General features: G+C 35.0%; 1 pseudogene across 4 annotated transcripts; it reads right to left on the minus strand.

Annotated features, from left to right (window-relative positions):
* Window positions 1-141: 141 nt before the first annotated feature.
* On the minus strand, window positions 142-3,938 carry LOC141044370 (mRNA-decapping enzyme subunit 2 pseudogene; annotated as a pseudogene). Of its 4 annotated transcripts, XR_016504001.1 has the most exons (4): window positions 3,765-3,938; window positions 1,946-3,446; window positions 771-1,135; window positions 142-646 (listed from the first exon to the last, which is right to left on the minus strand). The product of XR_016504001.1 is annotated as an mRNA-decapping enzyme subunit 2 pseudogene, transcript variant X3 (transcript). The 4 variants fall into 4 exon arrangements; XR_016504003.1 differs by having other exon boundaries at window positions 1,965-3,938; XR_016504000.1 differs by having other exon boundaries at window positions 771-3,446; window positions 3,765-3,937.
* Window positions 3,939-14,180: the final 10,242 nt, after the last annotated feature.

Genomic DNA, 14,180 nt, shown 5'->3' on the forward strand with positions numbered 1-14,180 from the left:
TTAATTAAGTGGTATACAGGGTGAGGTTTCTGCACGAAAATCAGATTCGGTAGTCACATTCTGGAGTTGCAACTGCATAAACCTCAAGCAGGGTAGACCCATTGGTAATTTAAGCTAAATCCTGACCAGATGTGACTGCTGTTGAACATAAAATATGATTTTATTTCTAGTAAGACAAAAGCGCATCAGCATGAATATGTGGACATATTCACCAAATCCAAATTCTTCTTCCAAAGCAGAAAGAAAAAAGTTGTGTCTATACAAGACCTCGGGCTTATGTCCAACTAATTTGCGAATCCAAGATATTACTGATGGGTAGTGAAAACGGAGCATATAAACAGATTCAGTCTGTTCAGCTAACCAGTCCAGCGTCCACCTACAGGATATATGATGCATGTTCTATCACACATAATGAACACTAAAGAATCAGGACGATTCACTTCCGCCATTCACTTGTTTAAAATAGGCGAGACGGCCCCAGTAGATGCTTAGGAAGAACACCAACTTTAACAGCATTTTCATCCCTCTGATGAAATACAACCGCACCAACACATCTCGGGCACTTGTTATAAGTTGAAGGCGTTTTTCTTGCAGCATGTCTTCAAAGTTCGCTTCCTCTACTTATTGTTGAATAACTGAGCAATATCTGTCATTGAAAGCGCATGCACACAATCATCGGTCGTAAGTTTCAGAACTTATGAGTCAAGAATAATTCACATTCCATCAACAACAAGCACTGTGAAAAAAGAGAAGGAAAATCAATAGCTGACCTCCACGTATACATCAGGCTCGGTGAGTCAAGTCAGCGACAGAAACGTCTCTGTACCCTAACAAGTTTCTTCGGTTGCAGTCATAATATTCCAAGCCATCATAACCAGCTTGACAATGATCTGCTACACCTTGTCGGTGTCTTTTAGGATCACCTCAGTGTCGCAACACAAAAACCAAGTTTGTAGCAATATAACTGGCACTTGCAGTAGCTATACAACTTCAATATACGGCAATGGCCATTACCCCAGGAGTACATCAAGGTGCAGAGAGGACCACCAAAGCATTAAGTGCTGGGATCTTGAAAAGCTTCTCCACAACCGCCTTGGTCTTCTCTGCTTTGCAAGTACCCCTGCTATAACCTCGTCTAGCAAAACCAAAAGCTAATTTATCGACTGTTCAAAAATTGAATCTACAAAAGAAAAGAGAAAAAAGAATAAGAAAAAAGAAAAAAATTGCATCCTGAAATAAAACTATAAAACACATGATGTCGAGATGTGCCAAAAAGAAGCATGACATCCCTTCATCCTACAACCCCTAGTTAAATCACAACACGCGGCTTTCATTGTACACAACAGCCCAAAATCCAGATAAATTGTTCTATCACTGAATGCTATCATAAGACTACGCAGCGATGCAACTCAAAAATTCGTCACATCACTCCCCACTCTCCTGACACTGCACATGCTATCATGTGAGTAATTGAATCCTTCCCGAGGGAGGCTCCTCTCCAATCTCTTCTAAGGTTACAACCTGCCCAAACATAAGCTTTCACTGCGCGATATTACTAGGTGTGCCTCCGACTATAACTGCAAAGAGAACTTCGGTTTCACCTCCATGTTGTGTAGGTCATTAAGATTGTCGCTATCATAGCTTCTGTTCTTCTAATCCACAAGGAAACCAAAAGAAACTATACATACGGTTTTGAAGAATCAGGTGTAGGCTGCAATAGGACCATGACCTCCAAGCCTAAACGTATCACCCCCATAGCTATCACGCTGAGAGAGTGGATTCAGTCCCAGGTCAGGTTACACGTAAAGTGAGACCCAGACATATAATCTAAGGATGCCTAAACAGACTGAAGCCAGAAAGCGATACAATACAACACGAGCGAAGAGGCTGAACCCAGAACGTTGAGGAAAGCCAGGGGGAGGAAAATTGAATAGTTTCATCGAACCTATATACAGTCCCCCAACCTGGGAAAAATCTCCTTCAAACGTTTGTAGATTAACCATCAAGCTGCTGAAGAATCCGAGTAAAATCGAATCTGAAGTCCCTAAAAGCGTTGCCAGGAGGTCCTTTAAGAACAGTTTTAGGGGGGATCCTAGACAGTGTCTTTGGAGTCATCCCTTGAGCCGCCCTTGGAGAATTCTTTGGAGAGCTGTTTGGAGAGCTGTTTGAAGAACTGTTTGGAGAGCTACTTGGAAAGCTCTTTGGAGAATTCTCTGGGGTGCTCTTTGGAGAACTCTTGATTTCCTCTGACGATGGTACGGGTGCAGCTACAGCTGCAGGTGCTCGAGGCATCACTGAGGACACATAATTTTGTCCGAAGGTGACTGACCCCGCTGACGACAAATTGTTCTTCACCTTCCAAACTGTAACAGTTGGAAGCAGATGCACTCTCTTTGAATACTGAGGTCGTTTCTTCGCGATCCAATTCTTAAGAGGAGTCACAAACGGGAAAATCATAAAATATTTAAGTCCGTTAGGACCCCGATGGTGCATTACAGACTCAGGTTTAGCAACATGCAGTTCGTCCACTCTGTGCCACGCTATTTCGCTCACTTCTTTCTTCGTTTGAGGCTCGAACATGGTGTCATCCTTGACACCCGGGATAATAAATAGACGCATCCGCTGCTGCCCTACTACTACCTCCAAATGATCATCCAGGTTTAATTTGGGTTGTATGTTATACGATGTCTCCTCGATCACTTCCCGCACAGCACAGATAGAATCCTCCTCGTCCTTGTTCTTCTTCCCTCGCGGAAAGCCCCAACTTGCACCGGCCTTCCAACCCTTCACAAGCAAACATCTCTCCAGGGTTTCGTCCAGCATGATCGCGCCCGCCACGGGCACACTCGTCTTGTACGTCGTGAAATCCTTATATATGTTGTCAATGTGAGCTATGTACGGCCGCAGCGCCGCGCAGCTCTGAAACATCAGCGACGTGAATTCCCGAAGCGTCAGAAACTTCAACGCCATGTCCTGCTCCATCGCATTGTCCTCATAGAACCAGTGCGCCTGTTCCACGGAGAACAACATCCTCTCAAACGCCTTGAGCTCCTCCTCCGGCATGTTAAGCACGAAACGGCTGCAGAGATCGTCCAGCAGCTCCTGCGACGGCAACTGCGTTCGCTGTGGTGAACCCCCGCTTCCAACCCGCCCTCCTAAACTCCCAACCACAGCACGACCACTCGTCGGCATTGTTGCCCGTCCCATTGTTCGCCACAACAACTCCTAAGCACCACAAAATCCCCACCGCGCATCCAAATCGCGCACTAACCACGTCCCCCTCAAACACAAACACCAAAAATAAATAGCCTCCCCCTCTCACCAAAAACTGGCAATCCCGCTCGCAAGTTTGCTCCTACAGCAAACGAAGCTTCGAGAAACCCGCAGGAGCGTTGCAAAAATGCGATCAGGTGGACCTGCCCCAAGATTGATTCCTCCCCCTCCCCCTGCGTCTCATCCACACCACGTCAGCCGTGGCGCTACGGTCGGTGTTAACGCGCACCCTATTTTCCCGTAAAAAAACAAAAACAAAAACAAAAATTAAACCTCAGTCGCCGTGCTACAACGTCTTCTGTCTCGACAACCAGCTCTCGCTGACTCATTCTAAATGCAAAGATACCTCCAAAGGGAATACAAACTCCTCCACACTTGTTCAAGCGTCGACAAACAAACACACTCGCAAACACGCACGTACGCAATCAACCAATCTTGCAAAAAAAAATTCCTCCGTAACCCTAATCCTGCAATTTTGCTACGACGCTCACCGAACCAGCATCACATTTTGAGGCTCCGTGCAAAGTCAGTCGCTCAGCTTCGAATTGGGCTCGGTTTTCTGGCCTTGTTGCGAGTTTTCGCATCGAAATCTGTAGTAAAAAGAAACGCAATTGCAATGTTCGAATGCGACGAAGTAAAGACAGAGGAAGAAGACGAAGGCAATACGAGAATATTAAAACGATATTAACACATACTGGCTCTCATTTCAACTTATACCTTGGGCCTTAACTATGCTCTACAGTTGTATAAATATTTTTACTAAATATTAGTCTCAATAAAAAAAAATGAAAGTATTCATTTTAAAGAATTGTAATTTTTTTGCTTTTTCAATTATTTAAATAACATAGTGTTTTTTTATTAAATTGTATGAAAGTAATTTATTCTTAAATTATAATCACGTTGTATTTTATTATTTTTGCAAAGTTTCACAAAAATAGCTTTATTTTTATATAGTATTGATGATAAAAATTTGTAAATTAATCAAATTGTAATTTTATTTATTTATTTGTATTTGTATTTTTATTTTCTTTGACACAACAACAAGGCATACCTGATGCAATTTTTGTCATTAGTTGTAGGGATTTCGCAATTAGGATTTAAACCACCAATCTCTTTGGAACAAACTTCAGAACTCGAAGGTCCAATCTTCCATTATCAAGTACTTTAGGGTCATTGTGGACCTTAACAAATTGATTTTCAAATGTTCCACAAATTTTTTTAATAGAAACATTATCTTATTTTAAATTATTATTATTATTATTATTATTATTATTATTTCTTTTTACTACTTGAGTCATTTGTAAATATTTAAAGGGATGATTTTTTTTTAGATTTAATATTTGAATGACCATCAAATACATGTGTATGTATGTATATACTTTTTATATATGCATATTATAAGTTTGATGGACAAATTTAAAGTTTGATAGGATTCAAATTAATTGCTCCTATATTTTATTGTTAATTAAAATAGTAGTCTAATATAAATGAATTTTTTTTGTACATTATAATATATTTAAAATAAATTATTTACCAATTGCAGATCAAATAATACAAATTATCATTGTTAAGAGTATAAAAATACTTTAACTTGTCAAAAGAGAATCTAATCATGTCCAATTAAAAATAAAGAATAAAAAAATGTAAAGAAGTATTTTTTCGAATAAAAACTTATTAAAATGATTATTAAAAATACTCATATTGTTTGGAAGACGTTTTTTTGTAATACTATTACACATTTAAATATACTTATAGATTTAATCCATGTATTAGAAAGCATCCTTAATATTTTTATAGAATATGATATCTATCTAATGTATTTAAATTTATTTTTACTTAATTTTACATTAACTAATATACACATCTATGATACCTTCTTGCACAAATATCATCACTTTATTTATATATATATATATAGGGCAATGTAAAATAGACCCATGCTTCTACTAAATTGACCCACCCTTGATGAAGAATATGATAATCATGATATTGTGGTTGGTTTTTATTGGTTGTAGATCCAATATTAGAGAAATGAATCAAGAGGTCATTTTTATTTTTATTTTTTTATAATGGTTAAGATGGGTGGGTTGATTTAGAATAAACTTGGGTCTATTTAACATTTTCATATATGTATATATTTATCTAATATCCTAAAATTTACATTATAATAATCTTAGAATAAAGGTTTATTAGTATTTTCAAGGAATTATTTTATCTTTATTTGTGAATTATTAAATCTTAAAACAAGAAATTATAAACTTTGTAATTTTATACTTTTAATTGTAAAATTGTAACTTCCCAATTTTTATAACTGGTTTTTAATTTTTAAAAAAATAAATAATCAAAATTCGTCTTTGTGTTGGAAATCTTGAAACCACAACATTTCTTCTGCTTCTTAAGATTTTTTCCTTTAAATGTCATTTAGATCGTAATCCTTTCAAATAGATCTTCAACACAATAAAAAAATGTTAAACTGTAATAACTTTCTATACTAATTTGCTAATTCCATTAAATAACTATTCTTACTGTCAAAGAGAGAATGCCAAATTTAATCACAAATTTATTTGCAAACCAAAATTTTCTGCAACATCTTTTTTCAAACAATTTCTACACACAAATCCATTTGAGTACACAAAAATCGCTTCACAGTTTAATAATATTCATCAAAAAGCTGAAACATATGCTTGTCACACACATAATTCAAATTTGATGGTTTTTATTTATTTATATTTTATTCTTTTATTCCTTTTTACTAAATTCCAATCTTGTTATGGTTGGGAAAAAATACCCCTAGATATCAGTCTTTCTTAAAATCTCAAATATTACACACTTTACTTTCTAGATTCTACACTCATTTAGATCAGGCGGTGCAAATTCTGGTACTGATTTGGCTTCTTCAAGTACAATTCTTCGAGTTTCTTTTGGTATTCGATAGCACCAAATTGCAATTTCGTATCCCTTCCTCTACAGAAACCCTAATATCTTCATCACCCAAGTCGCACTGACCCTCAGTCTCCGATGCCGAATCGTTTATCTCTGCAACAACTCGATCGTGCTCGGCGCCTTCTTATCATGCAACGTGAAGTAAGAAGCTGCGGTAGTCCGAAGCCTTTATAGCAGATCCTTTGCACGCATACAACTCCGAGGCTCACCACTTGAGCTACTGCTCGACTCTGTCTCCTTATCAATCACAATGGGCGCCACAATGATAGCCACCATAGTTCTTAGTTTTAGAATCCTAATTATTTATTAAAATTAGGAAGGACCTGCTACAGATGTATCTCACTATCTCATTTCCCTTCTTGTATAAGAGTAGTTGCTTCTCTCTCTTGGCCTTCACATTCTATCACTTCCCTGCCACCCTCCTTTCTTTGCATCACTACCCTCTTCGTCGTTGCTTACACTCTTGTTGGTTATCTTCTCAATTTTGTATCTACTACAAGAGTGGATAGATAAGTAGATAGATTTGACAATAAGTTGCCAAAGATTAGTTTGCATAATTTGGGCACATTTTATTATGGAAGAGATTTATGTTTTTATTATCTTTTTTGCTATTATTTTGAAATATATAAAAATTTTCAAGTACTTTAGCTTTGCCATTTGTGAAAAACCAATGATTTGTTGAGTCATTGAGATATTAACACATTATATGGTATAAATTTTTAAAATGTTTTTTTCTTCATGTTCATTGCTAGATATTACAACTACCTAGTTGTTGTGGCAATTGTTTTTCTTTAAATGCAAAATTGTAGTTGTTCGCTTTACAATTATAATCATTGTTCATTAATCTAAGAAATGTATCACCATGTAGTAGAGTTCCATCATGTATATTTGCTTTTTACAATTAATGATTGAGGGGGTTTAGTGTAGCTTTTAGAATTCAAATTAACTTAGTAGAATTTGTACACTACATGTTGTGTACCATGGTTAAATAATTCTATTAGTTCAAATAATACTATAGTAGTTATCAAGTAGTTGCGTTGTTGTGATATACTCATAAGATTTATGCCACGTAATAGTCATTAATTGTTTTATTTTCTTCCAAAATACTATAAATACCGTGAACCTTCTAGATATTTGTCTACCTTAAGATGTGATTTTATTAGGTAGTTTGGTTTTTTAGTGGTATTTATTTTATCCTAAAAAATCAATATGCATGATACAAAGATTTTTTTTATTTTTTATTTTTTATTTTTATTTTTGAACTAGTTGAAAATATACTATATAATGCAACAAAGGAACAACTTCTACATATTTGTAAAGAAGTAAGTCTTATTGTAAATTTTTGGTATATATTCTAATGATCTAAATTTTGCTAATTCCAATATAAAGCCAAGTCTTTTATGCTATTGTAATGCAAATAATACATCTAATTTTTTAATGTGTTTTTTATTGGTGTTTTGATATCTCTAATTTTTTAACATGTATTTTCTTAAAGAAAATATGAAATATGTTGAAATAAGTATCTAGAATAGTACAAATTGAACCTAATTGTTGACTACTTCATTTTATTTTAATTGTCTGATGTTTCTTCATTTCTTTGCACTTGCTAATTTATCTTATATATTATATGATTTTTAATTATTATACAATTAATTGTATTAGTTTTATCATTTTTTTTTATTTTCACTAATTTAAATATATTTAAATCCTATATTAATACTAGATAGTGAGATAAATAAATCAAGAGAATATAGATTCTATAAGTTCAAAGATAAGATATAACATGATATAAATAAGATAATTATATAGATAGTTAGAACCATGGAAGTTTCTAGAATTGGGAATAAGTTAGTGGACTAGGTAGGAGCCATTGTGGAATATTCTAGAAAGAATTTAGGGTGGTTATTTAGGTGGAGTCCACCATGGAACCTTCTAAAAAAGGTTTAGGGTGGTTATTTATATGGGGCCTATTATAGAACCTTCTAGAAAGGAATTTAAGTCAGTCATCTAGATGGAATCTATCACTTAAGAATATTTTAGAAAGTCTAAGGTGATAGAATAAGATATAAATAGGACTAGCCAGGGCCTTTTGGGGCATCTACTTAGGTATGGCTTTGGATCCTTTTTCTTAGTAAAATTTGGTTTTACATCTTTTTGTTCAAATCTGTTTTATTCTGTTTCTGTTTACTCAGTTTTGTCTTTCATGTCTTATTTTGTTTAGTTCCGTTCAATTTTGATTCTGGTCTATTTTGTGATGAGACTTTATATTATTGTAGTTTAGAAGGATCTTGGATTTTTGAGATAGTCTAGTCCTATTTTATTGGTATGAGAGGAAGTATTAGACTATTTACTTTTGGTAGCATGTCAATAGTCATCATTTAGTTCAAGATTAGTTGTTGTAGTCACACTAGATACTGTATTGATGCTACTACGAGCTACTCTTAAAAAATCAATCGGGAGGTGAAAAGGCATTATAATAATAGAGTCCACTGGAGAAATTATAATATAGGAGACATGGCAAAGAAATTCGAGATAGAGGCTCAAATACAATACTTTTTAAGCCAAATAGCTACTTTACAAGGGCAAATAGAAGCCTCAAGGACAAGAGAATCGACATCTATTAGATTGAAATTGAATAAGTTTGGTACATACTCTGAGACTTCAAGACAAGAAGATGTATGTCAATGGCTCTTCAACATAAAACAATATCTCTAACTATCTATGGCAAATACTACCAAAGGAATTATATATGCAGCTAACTATTTGAGAGATGCAGCAGCCATTTGTTGGCGACATCAAGTTCAAAGCTATAGAGCTTAAGGAGATTTTGTGATTGGAAGGAGTTTGAGACCAAGTTTAGGAATCAATTTTTTCCCATCAATGCAAAGAAGATAACATGCAATTAATTGGCAAATCTTACACAAGTTAGGTTGGTGTAAGATTACGTATCCCAATCAAAGTCTCTATGTTTCTAAATTGTTAATGTTTTGGAAGTAGAGATGATAGATTAATTCCTATGATGTTTGAAATCTAAGGTCTAGTAAGAGATGGAGTTAAATGATTGACAAACATTCGATGAGGCAATTCAGATTGCAGCAAGGATCAGTACTATAGATTTCAAAAATTATAGAGCACGACCTAAAATACAAAGTTACATGCCGCTATCTAATACTATGGTACATCAACCAATGCTAATGGAGATTGATGACCTACAAAGATTATTGACATCATAAAGATGACAAATATTGGTGCAAAAGAGATTGTATTTTTATTATTGGGAGCTAAGCCATCAGATTGGAGGTGGTTCAAAATGTCAAAATTCAAGCACCAACATAAGAAGATGGATTCACAATCTTGAAACTCACCAAGTTGATAATGAGTTAAAGTAGAAAAACGGGACTTTTCAATAAAAGTGTCAAGGGTTAGTATTAGGGATAACTATCGTCTCTTAGAAACAAATGGCATGGCCTCAGATAACTATAAAAAGAGTCAATTGGTACATCTAATGGAACTACTAAGAGGATAACTATGTCAAGTACTTATAGATTATGGCTCTACAGAAAATTATATCTCAACTAAAATTACCAATAAACTTGGAATTAAAACTAAAGCAATTAAAGAAGGTAGTATATATCTTGCAGATGATTGAAAGAACGTATTGAGTGAGACATGTGAAAAAGAAACCTTGAGATTAAAAGACACCTATGTCTTAAAAGAAAAATTTAAGGTGACAAAGCTAAGATATGATGTTATCCTTGATATGTGATGGCTAGAGATGAAAAATAAGCAAGTTGATTGAATAGCAAAGATAATCTCTTTTAAAGATGAAGGACGTAAGATAACTCTTTACACCTTTACATTAAGTGAAGAGGAAAGACAATGTACAACCAAAGATTTATTCATAGAAACAATCTTTATAAAGAAAAAAATACAATATGAGTAATTGATATATATAGTGGTTCCAAATCTTGTGTTAGTAGTAGAAAAAATAACTAAAGGAGTAGAATGGGTAAAATAATTTATATAAGAATATTAAGATGTCTTTTCTACCGACCTACCTAGTGCCATACCTCTAGATTAAGGTGCCTCCTTTCAAATAGATTTATTGCCTGGAGCCAAACCAACAAGTGAACCATTTTATCACTTAGTACTAAAACAACTTGAGGAGCTATAGAAGACATTGGACAAACTCTTAGAGAAAAGCCTCATTCAAGAAAGCACATCACCATGGAGAATATCTATATTCTTTGCATCCAAGAAAGATGATAGACTTTGCCTTTGTATCAACTATTGAGGCCTCAGTAAGTAGATTATTATAAATGCATATCCACTTCCACACATAGATGGTTCTTTTGACCAACTTAAAGGTGAAACCATCTTTAGTAAATCGAATCTTTGAAGCAACTATTGGCACACACCTATTGTAAGAGAGGATGTAGAAAAGATACCATTTTGTATGCACTGTAGATATTTTAAATGGCTAGTTGTATCCTTTGGCCTCTCCAATGCTCCAACCTCTTTCAAGGATCAGATGGACAAATTATTTTGAGACCTTTTGAATAAGTATGTAGTCATCTTTATTAATGATATCCTCATATATAGTAAAACCTCTAAAGGGCAAGAACACCACCTACAAGAAGTACTACGCTAGCTACAAGATAGTCACTTCTATTGCAAGCAATCAAAATGTGAACTTTAGAAGTGAAAAGTCACTTTTTTGAGGCATGTGGTGTCTTCCAAAGGCATGCATATGGAACAAGATAAGATGAAACTAGTAAAGGATTGGCCAACTTTCAAAGATGCTTCTGAAATTTACTCATTTTCAGGCCTTACTAGATACTATTGCTATTTTTTTTGGTAATTTTTTCACATTGCTACTTCATTGATGTGATTGTCGTTTTACTTATTTTACAATTCCTTCCAGAATAAAATTGTATAGGAGAATTCAAACACAGGGAAAGACTAAGTGCATGAATTTCACTTGTTAGGGTCACAAAATTAATCATATTTCGAACCACTAAAATACTAAGAAATACTACAATACTTCCTTCTAGAAACAATACTCTTTCATCAACTCATAACCACAATGTGCAACCCTACACTCTCAAAAGACCACTCAAAACTCAATAAATTCCATCCAACACGAGGAATAACAAACTTCACTCCAACCAATCTGAATTCACAAAATTCCTATAATCATAGACTTCCTCTATCGAAATACACATACACAACTCTCAATAAACAACAATCATAATCTTCCATCTATAATCAATCTTCCAATAACTTCTCATATAATTCAATCACTCAATATTCCAATTACATAATCAATAATTCATAAATTAATCTCTGATTTATTCCACAGACTCACTTCTCAGTATTCAAAAACTATCCATTATTCTTCAATAACAAAGAAAATAAAAAAAAAACAAAGAAGAAGCACCAAGCTTAACCCCGGCTCATGACTATCACAGTCTAGCTCCTCGATAAACTTCTATAATTCCTATATAATTGCTACTGATTTCGAGATTCTAACCATAATCCTATAATAATTACTTTTAATAACTAAATCAATCATCCGTCTTCCTAAATTGACTATTCTATGGACTATTAGTTTATTTTACTAATATCTTACAAAAATGATCTAATATCTATTATTCATAGCCCCATTCTTATCTGTGCAACATCCTTGCAAACACACAATTGATTCTTATCTAAAAACTACTTAACAAAACTCTTCAAAATTACTAATTCCTCTGGCCCACCCAATTAATCATTTGCTGCATTATCGAATGTAGGTTCCACCGATTCTTGTTCTAAATTCAAATTCTCCTCCTCCTACAATCCATCTATCGGCCCCTTCTTTAGCTGGTTTGATAGATCTTCATTATACTCACTCAATTTATAGACTTGAGCCTCTAGTTTCAAGATCTGGGCATCACGAAGTTCCAACTGATGCTGCTATTGACTCATCCATTTTGGAACATCTTCAATTGACACTTGAGACTGACTTCTCACTGTTAATTCTTTCGTCAATTTTATCACCTCAGCTTGTAAAACTTTGATTTCGAACCTCAATTTTTCCATTTTGCATTTGGATTGGTCACTCAATGCTTCTTTCACTTTCGTTAATAACTTTGCCTTGTCTCTTTCTGCCTACAATTAGCATTTGAACTTCTGCCATTCCAAATTCCATGACTTGTGATTCTAGAACAATTCATCTCGTTGTCCTTCCACAATCCATAAGATGTGTTCTTTTTCTTTCGTCCAAGATTCATATTGGTGAACCCATTTCAGCTCCAATACCAGCTTGGATTCCCCAATTTTATTTATGGTCCATTCTTGCTCTTCAATTCTTCTGTTTTGCTCTGATATCACCTTCTTATTGTCCTCTAAATCCCGTTTGCCATTGCCCTCTACATCCAATGCTAGCACTATACAATGTATTTGTGAAATGTGCTTCAATAAAGCATTCTTAAGAGGTATTCCTTCAGGCAATCGACGTTGTGGAAACGCTAATTCATTAATATCTATCAAAATTGGGATTTCATGCTCATCCTCCACTGCTAAATGAATTGAAATCCGTTCTGATTCAATAATTGGAATGATCCTTTGTGCCACTATATGACTTCACTTCCCAATTTCATGTATTACATTTGTTGTATTGACATTTTGTGCCAACAAATTTTGTTCTCTCTGCGGAGACACTAACACTGGTCCAAGACTGTCCTCTACTGGCATTGTTTGATGCAAGATGTGCGCAATCACAACATACATATAATTAGAACAAAGCAAATAAGTGAATTTCTCCAATTTCCACTTGGTTCCTATCTCCGCATAAATACGAGGAGCTACGTATGCTGCTCAGTTGAACACCATCCCTTCTAGTGCTTCTATTGCTGCATACAGTAATCGTTTGGACATATATGTGGGGTATCGGTACAATCCTAACCACATCATCACAAAACGGAACCATTCCATGAGTTTTGGTGAAATTGCCTCAGCAGTCCACTAACCTTGGCTCGTCTCAAAGGCCGACATACCTCCCTTGAAATACCTTCCTAGACTAAAGCCGCTTGAGTCATTAGCTCCTACCGCAATTTCTCCAATGGAAAGACACAGCACCTTTTTCAGGATTGTTCCATCAATCTCGATAATTTGCCCTTCTACCACACTCGATCCATCCTTTGGGTCGTAGTTCATGATATATTCCTCTACTAATGATACATTAATTGATGGTAAGCGATCTGATAGGTGCAAAAACTGGAACAACTACACATTCTGAAATTCTTTTATTTTTTTTTGGCGTCCAACAGATATCCAACTTCATCAACTCCATATTGGTAATAATTATCACAAAAGGTAATTTTGATGTATGTCTAGCTCTCACATTTCGGCTACTATCTTCTTTGTCTGTAGCTCACTTTGCACTTTCAATTGCCATGATGCTCTCTCTCTCAAACTCTTAATTGGAACTACTATGCTCGAAAATGTAAGAAATACAAGAACTAGCAATCTCAGAAAACAACCAAGAACGACAACACAAAATGACCTCTAACTGGTACCCCATTCCTATTCTCTTACTATCGATGATCATGACAGCATGTTATCTATACTGTCCGTTTTGCACCTCCGTCCCATCTGACACATTAATAATTATTAACTATCTTTTTTGCCGCCTCTACACCTTAATGTACTTATACCATACTTAGGTCTATCTTGTGTCCATTCGAAGTCACCCCTCCAAAAAAAATGAAATCCATCCCGGGTTTTATGTATTATATAATCATAATCAGTTCCTGTTAATGCGGGTATTGAAGCGATGGTCCCATGAAATCCTCCAATTGAACAGACTCATTGGAAAAACCTTCAATCACCCGATACGACATATGTCAATGAACTTAAAATTTTCTTGAAAAATGATTAAATCAGCTATCGTACACTAATACCAAATCATTGGGCATAAA

Source organism: Physcomitrium patens, chromosome 1, assembly GCF_059467195.1.
Source record: "Physcomitrium patens ecotype Gransden chromosome 1, ASM5946719v1, whole genome shotgun sequence".
Taxonomy (NCBI): Eukaryota; Viridiplantae; Streptophyta; class Bryopsida; order Funariales; family Funariaceae; genus Physcomitrium; species Physcomitrium patens.